We start from the raw sequence: 16,262 nt of genomic DNA, 5'->3' as shown, positions 1-16,262 counted from the left end.
GTTGGTTGTCGGGGTCTGCGGGCGGGGGTCTTATCGGAATCCGGGAGCCCCCTATAATAAGAGGGCCCCTAGATCCCGGCCTCCCACACTATGTGAATGAGTATGGGGTACATGGTACCCCTACCCATTCACCTAGGGAAAAAGTGTCAATAATAAAACACTACACAGGTTTTTAAAATAATTTATTAAACAGCTCCGGGGGGGGTCTTCCTCCGGCTTCGGGGGTCTTCTTCCGGCTTCGGGGGTCCCTCCGCTTCCTCTTCTCCCGGTGTTCCAGTTCTTCGGCCGGCTCCTCCGCTGTCTTCAGGCCGCTCTCTTGCCAGCGGAGGTCCGGACTTCTGGGCTTCTTGGCTTCTTGTCTTTTTCCCTCCTCTCTTCTCCAGATGTTGACACGATGCTCTCTCCGGCTGGACTGCTCTCTGAGGGCTCCGTTGTGACTTATATAGGCGGAGACCCTGCCCCCTTATGATGTCACAGTCTCTGGGCATGCTGGGACTGTGACGTTTCAGGGGGCGTGGTCACCGGGTGATGTTGACCACGCCCCCCGCTCGCAGACCCCAACAACCAACAGCCAGGGTTGTCGGGAAGAGGCCCTTGTCCTCATCAACATGGGGACAAGGTGCTTTGGGGTGGGGGGGCCCCGAAGGGCGCCCCCTTCCCCAAAGCACCCACACCCCCATGTTGAGGGCATGCGGCCTGGTACGGTTCAGGAGGGGGGGCGCTCGCTCGTCCCCACCCCCTTTCCTGACCGGCCGGGCTGTGTGCTCGGATCGGGGTCTGGTATGGATTCTAGGGGGGACCCCACGCCATTTTTTCAGCGTAGGGGGGCTTCCCTTTAAAATCCATACTAGACCTAAGGGCCTGGCATAACCCGCGACGGGACTCGCAAGGTGTCAATCTCGCCGATAAAAGCGGCAAGATTGACTTCCTTTTCTAGTCCCGTCGCACCTGAGTCACGTTCAAAATGAACGGACTTGTCCGTATGTGGGCAAGTCCATTCATTCTGAAAGTCCGCCGTAACTCCGGCGAAAGTCCGTCGGAAAGACGGGCGGACTTAGCCCGCCGGAAAGTCCGGTCGTGTGTGGGCAAGTCCGTCATTTTAAAGTCCGGTGCACATAGTGGACAAAGTCCGTCAGAAAGTGTGCCGGACCAAGTATGCCAGAAAGTCCGATCGTGTGTACGCGGCATTACTATACTTGAGGAATGTTAATATCTTTTAGGCATGATCGCTACAGTGAGAAAAGTATGCTAAGCTCCTTTATGATATGGCAATTATTTTTTTTAGTGCAATTCTTGAAAGAGTAAAAAGTGTAAGATATAGATATAGATATAGATATAGATATAGATATAGATATAGATATAGATATAGAGAGCTATATATATATATATATATATATATATATATATATATATATATATAGATCTATATAGATATCTATATCTATATATAGATATCTATATATATCTATATATCTATAGATATAGATATATATTATATTATATATATATATATTCATAGAACCAGTTTAAAACACATAGCCACTCACCTAAATCTTCTTGTTAAGGGCTTTTTTTTTGTCCACTTTTTTCCAGATCAACACATGAGTTTCCCTCACAGGGTTTTTTTTCGCATTTCTCTGCCACAAAAAAAAATTAATCAGCCTCCCGACTTACACTTACAGTACTGTTGCTCTGACCTCAATCCTCATGCAGTTGTCTGTCTCCTCTCAACAGCCTTCTCACACAAACTCAATGCATGCACCTAGCAGCTCCCTGCTGCACTGGCTCCCACCTGTTTCCTAGGTGGAGCTCTGCTCTGTCTGCTGGGGGGGAGCCCTAAGGCTAATTTCACACTGAGGCACTTTACAGGTGCTACAGCGCTAAAAATAGCGCCTGCTTAGCGCCTGTAAATAGCCTCTCCTGTCTCTCCAGTGTGAAAGCCGAGCGCTTTTACACTGGAGCGGTGTGCTTGCAGGACAGTAAAAAAGTCCTGCAAGCAGCATCTTTACAGCTCTGTAGGAACGCTCCTAAAGTGCCCCTGCCCATTGAAATCAATGGGGCAGCACCGCCCAAACCGCCGGCAAAGCGCCTCTGCATCGATACTTTGTGGGCGGTTTTAACCCTTTTTCGGCTGCTAGCTAATAACCCCTCTAAAATGACAGTAAAGCGCCGCTAAAAATAGCGGCGCTTTACCGCCAACGCCCACCCCAGTGTGAAAGTAGCCTTAATCACATTCACATCCCTAAATAAAGCCCTGCACACACCTGCATAACCAGTGTGCTGGCTGTCCGCAAAACTTGGATCCTGGATTGGAGACTTCATCCCTCCTAAGTCTCTACAAAACCTTTGTATTCCAGGTCCCAGACCATGTTTTGCCAATCTCTGGGGAAACTGAAAATCCCGTTTCCTCTGTATGAGATGAGCACCCAGGAGGTGACACAAAACCCTTTTCACACTGTGGAAGGACACAGCACTGTCAATATATTATATATATATATTTATTGTCACCTGGTGGTGGAAGCACTACAAATTCTGATTGCGGGGGCACTGGAGGAGCAAGTGAATCGTGGATAATTTATTTCCTTTGGACATTTTTGTTTCACATATATTTTTCCTTCTTAGCCCTTGTGAGAGGGCTCTTATGAACACTGGTTTACTTATTTGCTGTAATTTCTTTATACATGTACTTAATAAGTTTGATGTCATATTGATTTTATTTTTGTGTTTTCAGAGTATTGAGTTAAATTTTTTAGCGCTTCTTCTTAGCAATCTTTCTTCGTCTACCTGACCTTGGCTTGGTATCAAAAGATCCCCTCATTTTTCACTTTTTAATAAGTGATTAAACAGTACTGACTGGCATATTCATGGCTTTGGATATCTTTTTATATCCTTTTCCATCTTTGTAAAGTTTCATTACCTTGTTACACAAGTCTTTTGACTGTTCTTTTCTACCTCCTCCTGGCTCAGTGTCTAGCCTGCTTAGTGCATCCACGTGAGAGCTAATAAACTCTTTGACTATTTAATTAGGGACACCAATTGTGATTTAAAAAGCCACAAATGTGGGAAATTAACCTTTAATTGCCATTTTAACCTGTGTGTCACCTTCTGTGTCTGTACCAAGGCCAAACATTCCAGGGTATGTAAACTTTTTATCAGGGCCATGTGGGTGATTTCTGTTATCATTATGATTTATAAAGGATCCAAAAAACTATGTGATAATAAATGGCTTAATGTGATTGCTATGCTTAAATAAAAGACAGTTTTTTGGCATGATCAGTCATATTTTCAATATTAATGCCCACATTTCTCGATTTCTGTCAGGTTCCAATCATCAAGAATGCGCTGACGTACAACACGTACGACAGCACTATAATAGGGAAGTTCAATACCAAGTGCGCCCCCTTTGGGCTCCTTCTGCTAATCTCATGTTAATAGAAGTTTAGTAAGAGACAATTCACGCTTTTCAGCCTCGTGCTTTTCAGATCGTTACTGCTCTTTAGTTTGTGCTTGTGGGTTCGTATCTGTTTTTCAGTGCGTGTAGTCAGTTAGTATCTGTTTTTCAGTGCGTATTTTTATAGTACTATTTGATTTCCAGTGCGTTCTTGTGTGATCGTTTCTTATTTTCAGCTCGTTCTTCTTAGGCCTTTCTGATTTTCAGTGCGTTCTGTTAGTTCGTTCTGACGAGCAAACCGTTTTGAAGTCATGTTGCGGGTATGTACTCATCGTAGAGTTCGTACTGTGCAGGGGCTTGGTGTTGGGTTTCTTACTTTGACCCAAGCCCAGTCCATGAACAGGGCGGGGAGGAGTTCATGGACATGCGTGACCAATTCTCTCATATGCCTTTGTTGCGGGAGATTCGTGAGAATAATCCTGATGATTTCAGGAATTATCTCCAGATGACGGACCCCGTTATTCACCGTTTGTTGGCTCTGCTGTTCCCTTATATTACGAAGCAGGACACCTGCATGCGGCAAGCCATCACTCCTGAACAAAGGCTAGTCATCACGTTGCGGTACTTGGCGATGGGGAGAAGTCTGCAGGACATCAAGTTCTCGACAGGCATCTCCCCCCCAGGCTCTGAGGATCATTATTCCAGAGACCTGTTCTGCTATCATACAGGTCCTGCAGAAGGACTATATTAAGGTAAGATTTCTCCTTTAACATCGCATTCTATGTATTTAATGTTTGCTAATGTATTTTATTTATTTCATTATTCCCTAATTACCATGATTGTAATATGCTGTGAATGTCCTCTTTAGCCTCATGAATGCTGGAAGTTTTTAAAGTTCCTTTTTTGTCCTTCAAGCATATTTGCCTTCACTAACCTCCCCAGCATGTTATCCTGGGCCCATACACGCCTAGCCTAGTCACTTAACCACTTGAGCCCCGGACCATTATGCTGCCTAAGGACCAGAGGTCTTTTTCCAATTTGGCACTGCGTCGCTTTAACTGCTAATTGCGCGGTCATGCAATGCTGTACCCAAACAAAATTTGCGTCCTTTTCTTCCCACAAATAGAGCTTTCTTTTGATGGTATTTGATCACCTCTGCAGTTTTTATTTTTTGCGCTATAAACGGAAAAAGACAGAAAATTTTGAAAAAAAATGATATTTTCTACTTTTTGTTATAAAAAAAATCCAATAAACTAAATTTTAGTCATACATTTAGGCCAAAATGTATTCGGCCACATGTCTTTGGTAAAAAAAATGTCAATAAGCATATATTTATTGGTTTGCGCAAAAGTTATAGCGTCTACAAACTAGGGTACATTTTCTGTAATTTACACAGCTTTTAGTTTATGACTGCCTATGTCATTTCTTGAGGTGCTAAAATGGCAGGGCAGTACAAAACCCCCCCAAATGACCCCATTTTGGAAAGTAGACACCCCAAGGAAATTGCTGAGAGGCATGTTGAACCCATTGAATATTTATTTTTTTTGTCCCAAGTGATTGAATAATGACAAAAAAAAAAAAAAAATATTTACAAAAAGTTGTCACTAAATGATATATTGCTCACACAGGCCATGGGCCTATGTGGAATTGCACCCCAAAATACATTTAGCTGCTTCTCCTGAGTATGGGGATACCACATGTGTGGGACTTTTTGGGAGCTTAGCCGCGTACGGGGCCCCGAAAACCAAGCACCGCCTTCAGGATTTCTAAGGGTGTAAATTTTTGATTTCACTCTTCACTGCCTATCACAGTTTCGGAGGCCATGGAATGCCCAGGTGGCACAAAACCCCCCCAAATGACCCCATTTTGGAAAGTAGACACCCCAAGCTATTTGCTGAGAGGCATATTGAGTCCATGGAATATTTTATATTTTGACACAAGTTGCGGGAAAGTGACACTTTTTTTTTTTTTTTTTTTGCACAAAGTTGTCACTAAATGATATATTGCTCACACAGGCCATGGGCATATGTGGAATTGCACCCCAAAATACATTTAGCTGCTTCTCCTGAGTATGGGGATACCACATGTGTGGGACTTTTTGGGAGCCTAGCCGCGTACGGGGCCCCGAAAACCAAGCACCGCCTTCAGGATTTCTAAGGGTGAAAATTTTTGATTTCACTCTTCACTGCCTATCACAGTTTCGGAGGCCATGGAATGCCCAGGTGGCACAAAACCCCCCCAAATGACCCCATTTTGGAAAGTAGACACCCCAAGCTATTTGCTGAGAGGCATGGTGAGTATTTTGCAGCTCTCATTTGTTTTTGAAAATGAAGAAAGACAAGAAAAAACTTTTTTTTTTTTCTTTTTTCAATTTTCAAAACTTTGTGACAAAAAGTGAGGTCTGCAAAATACTCACTATACCTCTCAGCAAATAGCTTGGGGTGTCTACTTTCCAAAATGGGGTCATTTGGGGGGGTTTTGTGCCACCTGGGCTTTCCATGGCCTCCGAAACTGTGATAGGCAGTGAAGAGTGAAATCAAAAATTCACGCCCTTAGAAAGCCTGAAGGCGGTGCTTGGTTTTCAGGGTCCCGTACGCGGCTAGGTTCCCAAAAAGTCTCACACATGTGGTATCCCCGTACTCAGGAGAAGCAACAGAATGTATTTTGGGGTGTAATTTCACATATTCCCATGGCATGTTTGAGCAATATATCATTTAGTGACAACTTTGTGCAAAAAAAAAAAAAAAAAAAAGTCTCTTTCCCGCAACTTGTGTCGCAATATAAAATATTCCATGGACTCGACATGCCTCTCAGCAAATAGCTTGGGGTGTCTACTTTCCAAAATGGGGTCATTTGGGGGGGTTTTGAACTGTCCTGGCATTTTATGCACAACATTTAGAAGCTTATGTCACACATCACTCACTCTTCTAACCACTTGAAGACAAAGCCCTTTCTGACACTTTTTGTTTACATGAAAAAGATATTTTTTTTTCCAAAAAAATTACTTTGAACCCCCAAACATTATATATTTTTTTAAAGCAAATGCCCTACAGATTTAAATGGTGGGTGTTTCATTTTTTTTTTTTCACACAGTATTTGCGCAGCGATTTTTCAAACGCATTTTTTGGGGAAAAAACACACTTTTTTAAATTTTAATGCACTAAAACACACTATATTGCCCAAATGTTTGATGAAATAAAAAAGATGATCTTAGGCCGAGTACATGGATACCAAACATGACATGCTTTAAAATTGCGCACAAACGTGCAGTGGCAACAAAATAAATACATTTTTAAAAGCCTTTACAGGTTACCACTTTAGATTTACAGAGGAGGTCTACTGCAAAAATTACTGCCCTCGATCTGACCTTCGCGGCGATACCTCACATGCATGGTGCAATTGCTGTTTACGTTTGACGACAGACCGCCGCTTGCGTTCGCCTTAGCGCGAGAGCAGGGGGCGACAGGGGTGCTTTTTTTTTTTTTTTTTTTTTCTTTATTATTTTTTTGCTTTTTTATCTTATTTTTAAACTGTTCCTTTCATTTTTTTTTTTTAAATCATTTTTATTGTTATCTCGGGGAATGTAAATATCCCCTATGATAGCAATAGGTAGTGACAGGTACTCTTTTTTGAAAAAATTGGGGTCTATTAGACCCTAGATCTCTCCTCTGCCCTCAAAGCATCTGATGACACCAAGATCGGTGTGATAAAATGCTTCCCCAATTTCCCAATGGCGCTATTTACATCTGGTGAAATCTAAGTCATAAAATGCTCGTAGCTTCCGGTTTCTTAGGCCATAGAGATGTTTGGAGCCACTCTGGTCTCTGTTCAGCTCTATGGTCAGCTGGCTGAATCACCGGCTGCATTCTCAGGTTCCCTGTTGAGACAGGAGAGCCAGAGAAAAACACGGAAGACGGTGGGGGGGGGGGCATTCCCTCCCACAGCTTGTAAAAGCAGTCTAGAGGCTAATTAGCCACTAGGATTGCTTTTACATGAAAGCCGACCGCTGGCTGAAAAGAATGATACCAAGATGATACCTAAACCTGCAGGCATCATTCTGGTATAACCATTCAAAGTCGTGAATGGCGTACCTGAAGACAAAAAAATGGTTAACAATAAAGCACAGTAAACGGTAAAGTATAAATAATTACATACCTGAAAAACAAACATGATAAAACATAATAACAATAAAACATTGCAGAATAGAATACAGTAAAAAAGAGCAGAACAAGAGAGAGAGAATAGAGAGAGAGAGAACAATAAAACGACAACTATTTTTTTTTATTTTATATATTTTTTTTTTTTTTTTACACTTTTTTTGTAACTAACTTTTATAACGGTAACCGGTTCCAGGTTCGGGTCTCTCAAAATGCGATGGCATCTTGGGAGACCCTGTGAAAGTGTGCCTAGTCTGTGCAATGCTGTACCCTACGCTAATACTCAACTAGTGAATGGTAGCGTTCAAAACATTCACCAATGCAAAGACCAGGATTGTCAGGACAGGAGGGACAATAATAGCGGGTGTCACGCCTATATCCGCGCTTGCTGCAGACACAACATCTTTTTTGGGGGGCGTTGGGTAGGGGTACTCGGGAGGACATAAAGAAAATGCCTCTCATGCAGCCGACTGCATTTGGTTGGGGATGTGAATGGGGGAAGTACGGGTGCTGCAGAAGTGGTGGGTTCCCAATTAGGATTGGCGAATGCAGCAGGAAGGGCACTATGGGCACGACGGGCCTGTGTTTGTCTTCTTGGTGGCAGCGGGACACTACTTGTGCTTGCCACCTCACCAGCTTGAACTGCACTTATGGGACTCGCCACGTCACCAAGTGTTACTGCAGTGCTGGTTTGACTACGACCAGGGTGTACTAGGCCGCTGGTGCTTGCCAGTTCAATAAAAAGCTACCAAAAAAACTGTTAGCGATCGCAGGGATCAGGCCTGACTCTGCGAATGCTGCAGTTTAGTTTAGTGTTTTGTAAGTGACAGTGATCGATCGATACTGCACTTGGGTGGGCTGGGCCGGGCGGAGGGGCAAAATGCAGGTGCTAGCAGGTATCTGGGCTGATCCCGCTAACACTACGTTTTTGGGAACCCTAAACTGCTGGGGACGCTAGTATAGATCTGATCGGATCAGATATTGATCCGTTCAGATACTATACCACTAAGGGAGGCGTATGCTGCATGCGTGGGTGTTAGCGGTACTGGCGCTAATCTGACGCTGCTTGGGGCTGGTGCTTGCCAGTTCACCAAAATACTACCAAAAAAACTGTTAGCGATCGCAGGGATCAGGCCTGACTCTGCGAACGCTGCAGTTATGCATTTAGTGTTTTGTAAGTGTCAGTGATCGATCGATACTGCACTTGGGTGGGCTGGGCTGGGCCGGGCGGAGGGGCAAAACGCAGGTGCTAGCAGGTATCTGGGCTGATCCCGCTAACACTGTGTTTTTGGGAACCCTAAACTGCTGGGGACGCTAGTATAGATCTGATTAGATCAGATATTGATCCGATCAGATACTATACCACTAAGGGAGGCGTATGCTGCGTGCGTGGGTGTTAGCGGTACTGGCGCTAATCTTTTTTTTTTTTTTTTTTCTTCTTATCCACTTCAGCTAAAGTTTTCCGAGAGACATTATTTCAACTTTATGTGTCAAACTTTATCTCTTCTCCTTTTTCACATCATTGTGGATTGTTTCCGTCACATCTTTATTATTTTTCCCTTCTAGGATATTCTTAAATAATTTTAAAAACCGACGACAAAACGCCTTCTATAATTATAAACCCTATTATTATCTTAATCTCTCTCAGTCCCTCTTATTTCCCCCCGCCCCCCCTTCCCCTCCCCTGTGTCTGGTCCGTTCCTTTATGTTGTTTATTTATCCACTTGGCTCTGCACCTATTCTTTCTTTTATCCTATCTAAATAAATATCCGAGACTTTGTAGTTTTTCCAACTTTCCCATCTACTATTATCCCCTTTCTCTCCTCCTTCCATTTTGTAGTGATAATCTATTTCCTTTAGCCAGTTTCTAATATCTGGTTTTCCACTTTTTAGCCAATTCTTGGGAATTAAGGCCTTGGCCGCATTCAGGAGGTTAGGAATTATTGATTTTCTATATTGTTTCTTAGGTTTATTGTAGATATGGAAGAGGCAAGTCCAAATATTTTGTTCTATTTCTTCTCCAGTTATTTCTTTTATGTTATTTAACACTTCCTTCCAGTACTCCATTATTATTGGGCATTCCCACCATATGTGTGTGATCGTTGCTATTTGGCCACATTTTCTCCAACACAAGGAGGTTCTATCTTGATGGAATCTGTGTATTCTTACTGGGGTCATATACCATCTTGATACTAGTTTATAATTAATTTCTATGGTCTTCATGTCCCAAGCCTTATTATATCCCATTTCTATCATTTTTTCCACTTTTTGGTTATCTATTTTTAAATTCATTTCTTTTTCCCATTGATTTATATATTCTGGTCTTTCTTGTGCTTCCAAATCTGTCAGTATACTATAAATTTTTGATGTTCCGTTTTTTAATGGTGTTTCATTGCTACATAGCTTTTCCAGTGCAGTTAATTTTGTTTCATCTCTCAGTGGGTGTGGTATTGTGCTTACTAGGTGCCTTAATTGAGTATACTTCCAGTCATTCATCTTCCATCCATTCCTTTCCTCTATTTCTACTCGTGTTCTTATTTTACCATTTCTAGTGATATCTTTCAGTTGTGGGTTACCTATTCCTTGGATTTCAAATATTTCCCTCCCAGGGGTGAAGAGATTCGATCCTGTGAGTGCTAATAGTGGTGAATTATATTTCCATTCATTCTTTAAGTGGATGGTGTCCCAAATTTTAAATACATTTTTTGTTATTTCGTGCGTGTCGATGTCCAATATTCTATATTTCCGTGGAATCCAAATATTCTTATGTAGTGTGGCTCCACTTATTGTGTTTTCCATTTCCACCCATTTTTTTTCATTTTTCTCATTTGTCCACTCTAACATTCGTGTTAAAACTATGGCTTTATAGTACCTACTTATATCTGGAGCGGCAAGACCTCCATGCTCCTTTTTCCTTGTGATCAGCGTGTAATTAATTCTTGGTTTTTTATTAAGCCATATGTATTTTAGCAGGATTGTTTTAATTATTTTAAAAAAGCTCTGCGGGATTTTTACTGGTAACATCTGTAATCTGTAGTTTATTTTAGGTAATATCGTCATCTTAAACATATTTATTCTTCCAATCCATGAAAGTGGCTGTATTCTTAACTTTTTCATTTCTTCTTTGACCTCATTGATCAGTGAAATAAAGTTTGCCTGATAAATTTTTTCGACTCTAGGAGTTATTTTAATTCCAAGGTAATTTAGTTCTTTTACCCAAGTGAATGGGAATTCTTTTTGTAAAAACTGAACTTCCTTTTTCTCTAGACCTATGTTTAATATTTCCGTTTTTATTGGATTAATTTTGAAGTTTGACAGTTCTCCGTATTTTTTAATTTCTTTCAGTATGTTTGGGAGTGACACTCTTGGGTTGGATACGTACATCAAGATGTCGTCCGCGTAAGCAGCGATCTTATGCTCTTTTCCTCCTAGTTTCGCTCCTTCTACCTCTTTGTTATTGCGGAGTGTTGCTAATAGTGGTTCTAAAGCCAATACATATAATAGTGGAGACAGTGGACAGCCTTGCCGTGTTCCATTCTGCATCTTAATTTTTGGAGAGAGTCTACCGTTTACTTTTACGACTGCTGTCGGGCCATTATACAAATTTGTTATCCACTTCATCATTTTTGTCCCGATACCCAAATGCCGCAATGTATCCATCATGAAACCCCAGTCTACCCTGTCAAATGCTTTTTCTGCATCCAATGACAGGAATAGAACTGGGGTCTCATTCTGCACCTTCTTGTGCAACATCAATAATGATTTTAGGCTGTTGTCCCGCCCCTCTCTCCCCAGGACAAAACCAGTTTGGTCCGGGTTGATCCACAGTGGGATTAGTTTTTTTATCCTAGTGGCCAGGATCTTGGAGTACAGCTTCGTATCGGCGTTCAATAGGGCTATTGGCCTGTAGCTTGAGCAGTTAACTTTGTCTTTCCCTTCTTTTGGTAGTATTGTAATATGAGCTAATAACGATTCACTTCTTATTTCTTCATCTTCCCCTAAGGAATTCATATATTCTAATAGTTTTGGAGTCAGCTGTTCTTCAAATTTTTTATAGTATTTGACCGTAAACCCGTCTGGTCCTGGGCTTTTTCCTACGGGAGTTTCCTTTAATGCCAGTTTTACCTCTTCATGCGTAATATTTTTTTCCAATTCTTCTAGTTGGTCTATTTTTAGTTTTGGTAAGTTTGCTTTTTTTAAATATTCTTGTATCTTCTTTGTTCTTGTATTCCCTTCTTTCCAACTTTCCTGTCCTTTTATTGCATAAAGGGAGCTGAAGTATTTTTGAAATGTTATCGCTATATCTGTAGTTTTATTTACCACTTCTCCTTTTTCATTTTTGATCTTCTCAATGTAATTCAAAGACTTCTTTTTTTTTACCAGATTTGCTGGTATTTTCCTGGTTTATTACCCCATTTATATTTTTCTTGTACTACTCTGTTGTAGTCCTTCCTTTCTTCTTGTTCCATCCAGTCTTTTAATTGCTCTCTCTTGAGATAGTAGGCCGAAGATTTTGTTGTTTACTTGATTTTTATGTTTTCGTTCCAATTCATAAATTTCTTTAATTATTTGTTGCATGTTTGTTTTCCTTTCCTGTTTTTTTCTTGCCCCTATGGCTATTAACTTGCCCCTAATAACAGATTTATGCGCCTCCCATATTGTTGCTTTCGATACCTCTTGTGTATCGTTTTCCTCAAAATATCTTTTAATTTCTTCTATGATGCTTTTTTCGGTCTCACTGTCTTCTAATAAAGTTTCGTTGATTCTCCATGGACCCCTTTCAAGGACTTCTCCTTTTATTTTCATTCTCAAGGTTACTGGGCTGTGATCTGAGGCGGTTATTATGCCTATTTTTGTTTCTTCTATTTCTTCCAAGTTTCTATGTTCGACCATGATGTAATCCAATCTGGAGTAAATTTTGTGTACTGTTGAGTAGAATGTGTAGTCCTTTGTGCTGGGGTGCTGAATTCTCCAAGGGTCTATTAGTTGCTGTTCATATAATGTTCTTTTTAATTTCTTTAGTTGATTTACCTCTTTGTCCCTTACTCTTGAGGTACTGTCCATTTTATTATCCATGCTGAAGTTGAAGTCTCCATCTAGTATTAATTTTCCTTGCCTGAATTCCGTTAGTATTTTAATTATATCTATCAAATATTTTTTAGGGTTCTTATTAGGACAGTAGACATTGGCCAATGTATATTTTACCCCGTGTATAGTTCCTGTAATAAAAAGATATCGACCCTCCGGGTCTATTTTCCTTTGATCTATTAGAAAACGTACATTTTTCCCTATACCGATGGCTACTCCTTTGGCCCTTCTTATTGGCGAGTCTCCTTGATACCATGTTGGTATGTTTCTTGAATAAATTTTGGCATTTGAGTTTTGGGTTATATGCGTCTCCTGTAGGAAAATTATTTCTGCTTTACTTTTTTCTAGTTCTCGGAGAATGATGTTTCTCTTCCCTGGGGAATTTAGTCCTCGGACATTGTAAGAGATTATTTTTATGCTGTTTACGTTTTCCATTCTTGTGCCTTTTCTTCCCCGCCCGTCCTCCGCCCCCCCCTCCCACGCGGTCCCCCTAGGTGACCGGATGGAGGGGACACCCAGCGGACGCACGGGGTCTCCTCATCTCCTGTCTCAAAATAGGTGCGCCTATGTAACCACTCATGTGACTCAGACCTTTCCCTCCCCACCCTCCTTCCCTCCCTTTTCCCTCCTCCCACCCTCCCCCTCCCTTTTTTCTGATATGGGTTTTTTACCCCCATATTCTCTAGAGCTGAGAGCGTTTTACTTTGTTTTGTGGGGCACGCTCTGCCCCCTCTGCTCTATTTATTGTGAGGCGGAGCTCTGTAAGACACCCTATTCCCCCCCTGCCTAAGCACTAATAGGGCGACCCCCTGTCCACTCCGTGAGTCCCTGTTTCCCTCTCCCTGCATTTTTGTTGTGTTTTACCAATCCTTTCACTTTCCTTTTTTCCCATCCCATCAACCCCAGCCCCCCCCCTTTCCACTCTAAGGCCCCTTGCACCGTTGTATGGTATTTTCTCAGATATTAATTTCCTCGAGAGTCCACATCTTGATGTCTGATCCTTGAATTTACTTGCCACTGCAGGTCATCTCCTGCCGTTATTCGCTCCTGACTATTTGCGTATTTTTCCAGTTCTGGGGAGGGGATTTCTAGTTTGTTGCAAAAGTCTGGAATCTCCTCCACATGTCTTAGCCTCGCACTTATTCCGTTTTTCCTTGCTATTAGACATGCTGGAAAACCCCAGTTGTATTGAATTTCTTGCTCCCGGAGGATTTCTAATAATGGCTTTAGTATCCGTCGTCTTTTCAACGTTTCTTGAGATAAATCTTGAAATATTTGTAATTTACCTCCCGCAAACTCTATTTGTGTTTTCCTCTTTAGGTTTATCCAGATCTGTTTTTTTTCTTCCCATTTTTCAAAGCGTACGATTACATCTCTAGATGTTTCCCTTGCGAACCTTTGAGGTTTTTTTACTCGAAAGACACTTTCTATTCCTATTGTGTTAGTTGTTTCCTTTCCCAAGATTTGGTTGAAGAGATTGTTCATTTTTTCTATTAGATTTTCTGCTTGTTCTGTTTCCGGTAACCCACGTATTCTCAAGTTTTTCTTTTTATCTCTATTTTCTTGCTCTTCTATTTTATATGATTGTTCCTGTTGTTCCCGTTTTAATTTCTTTATTTCGTCTTCCAGTTCCTTTATGTTTTTTTGATGTAGGTCTACTTTGATCTCTACTTCTTCCACTCTGTTTAACATATATCCCATATCTTTATGGAGTGTTGACATCTCTGCTTTTAGGGAATTCTCTAGTGCCGCGAACATTTTTTCCATATTAATGTTTTGTTGGCAACTGTGGCCCTTGTTGTCCTTCCTCCTTTCCTCTGTCTTCCTCTCCCATTTCTGGCTCCATTCTGGGTTCTGAGAGGTGGCTGGTTTCTGTTTGTACTTTATACTGGCCTTTTTTATCCTTGTTGTCCTTCTCTTTTGTATCTATTTGTCTGCCCTTTGAACCCACTTGTTTCTCTCCTTCTCCGATTCCTTGCTGTATATACCTGTTCATAGGGCCTGGACTTGGGCCTAGGCTGGTCCTAGGTGATTTCGGTATTGCTCCCGCACTTCTTGTTGTTTTCCCCTTCATGTTTGTTTCTATGGCTGGATTTATAAGATCTTCGAAGCTGCCTTCCAGAATACCCCTTGATTGGGGTCTCTTAATGATGAAAAAATCTCCCAGCCTTCTTAAATTGACTTATTTTTACTAATATTTCTTTTGTTCCGTTCTCATACCCGGCATCCTCCCCACAATCCAATAATAGAAATAATTAATGAGATATAAGTAGTCCCCGTTTTCCAGAAGTTATGTTACTACCTTAAGTACATTAAGCATTCCTTGGTGCTGTTCAATTGTTTAAACCATAGTATTAAGTCCCCATGCACACGGACGTCTCCACAGCTGCTTTTCTGAGCCCTTTCTGCAGCTCAAAAAGGCCTGCCTATGTCAGTCCATGGCCTCACGCTCACCTAGGCGTCTCTGAGCCGCAAGTGGCATAGGCGTTCCTAAGCTGCAAGAAAAAAAAAAAAAAAAAACGCTCAAAAACGCTATTGCAAAAATGCTGAAAAAAGCTGAAAAAAAAGTTAAAAAAAGTCACTGCAAAGACACCGGCGTCTTCACAGCGCTTTTCTAACCGCCCGTGTGCATGTGGGCCCAGGTGCTCAGCAAAATAATTCAAATGTTTTAGCGATATAATGCAATCTAATTCAAGTATTCAGCAAGATGATTTATATATTCAGCAGTATAGTTCCAGTATGAGCTTATATGTTCCACATTTTTGTTACTATGAAATTTCTTCTTATTCTATAGTTTGTACTATCAAGCCTATAGTTAGTACCATTTGCAAAAAACAAAAACAAAAAAAAAAAAAAAATTCACAAGAAAGGGAGATACTGCAGCAGTAGCAGCAGCAAGCAGGTGGGGGCTGGGAGACAACTCTTCCGTTGGCTTGTCTTTCTTTCACCTTCTCCTTCTCTTCTCCCCTGTTCCCCCACCCCTGTTTTTATTGTTTTTCTTAGCTCACTTGATTCTACTTTTTCAGCTCTTTCGCCTTCATTTACTTTCACTTTTCATTCCATTTATTTCATTTTATTTCAATGTGATCTTTCCCTTTCCCTTTCTTTTGTTCTATTACTTTTCCTTTGCTTGTTCACTTCAAGACAATTGCAATAAAAAAGAGCAAAAAAAAAAAAAAAAAAAAACGCTCAAAAACGCTCAAAAACGCTATTGCAAAAACGCTGAAAAAAGTTAAAAAAAAAAGTCACTGCAAAGACACTGGCGTTTTCACAACGTTCTCCCAACAGCCCGTGTGCATGAGGGCCCAGGTGCTCAGCAAAATAATTCAAATGTTTTAGCGATATAATGCAATCTAATTCAAGTATTCAGCAAGATGATTTATATATTCAGTAGTATAGTTCCAGTATGAGCTATGTTCCACATTTTGTTACTATGAAATTTCTTCTTATTCTATAGTTTGTACTATCGAGCCTATAGTTAATACCATTTGCAAAAAACAAAAACAAAAAAAAAAAAAAAAAATCACAAGAAAGGGAGATACTGCAGCAGCAGCAAGCAGGTGGGGGCTGGGAGACAACTCTTCCGCTGGCTTGTCTCTCTTTCACCTTCTCCTTCTCCCCTGTTC

Source organism: Aquarana catesbeiana, linkage group LG03 (assembly GCF_042186555.1).
Source record: "Aquarana catesbeiana isolate 2022-GZ linkage group LG03, ASM4218655v1, whole genome shotgun sequence".
Lineage (NCBI taxonomy): Eukaryota > Metazoa > Chordata > Amphibia > Anura > Ranidae > Aquarana > Aquarana catesbeiana.
The sequence above is the reverse complement of the archived record's forward strand: the minus strand, read 5'-3'. Positions refer to the sequence as shown.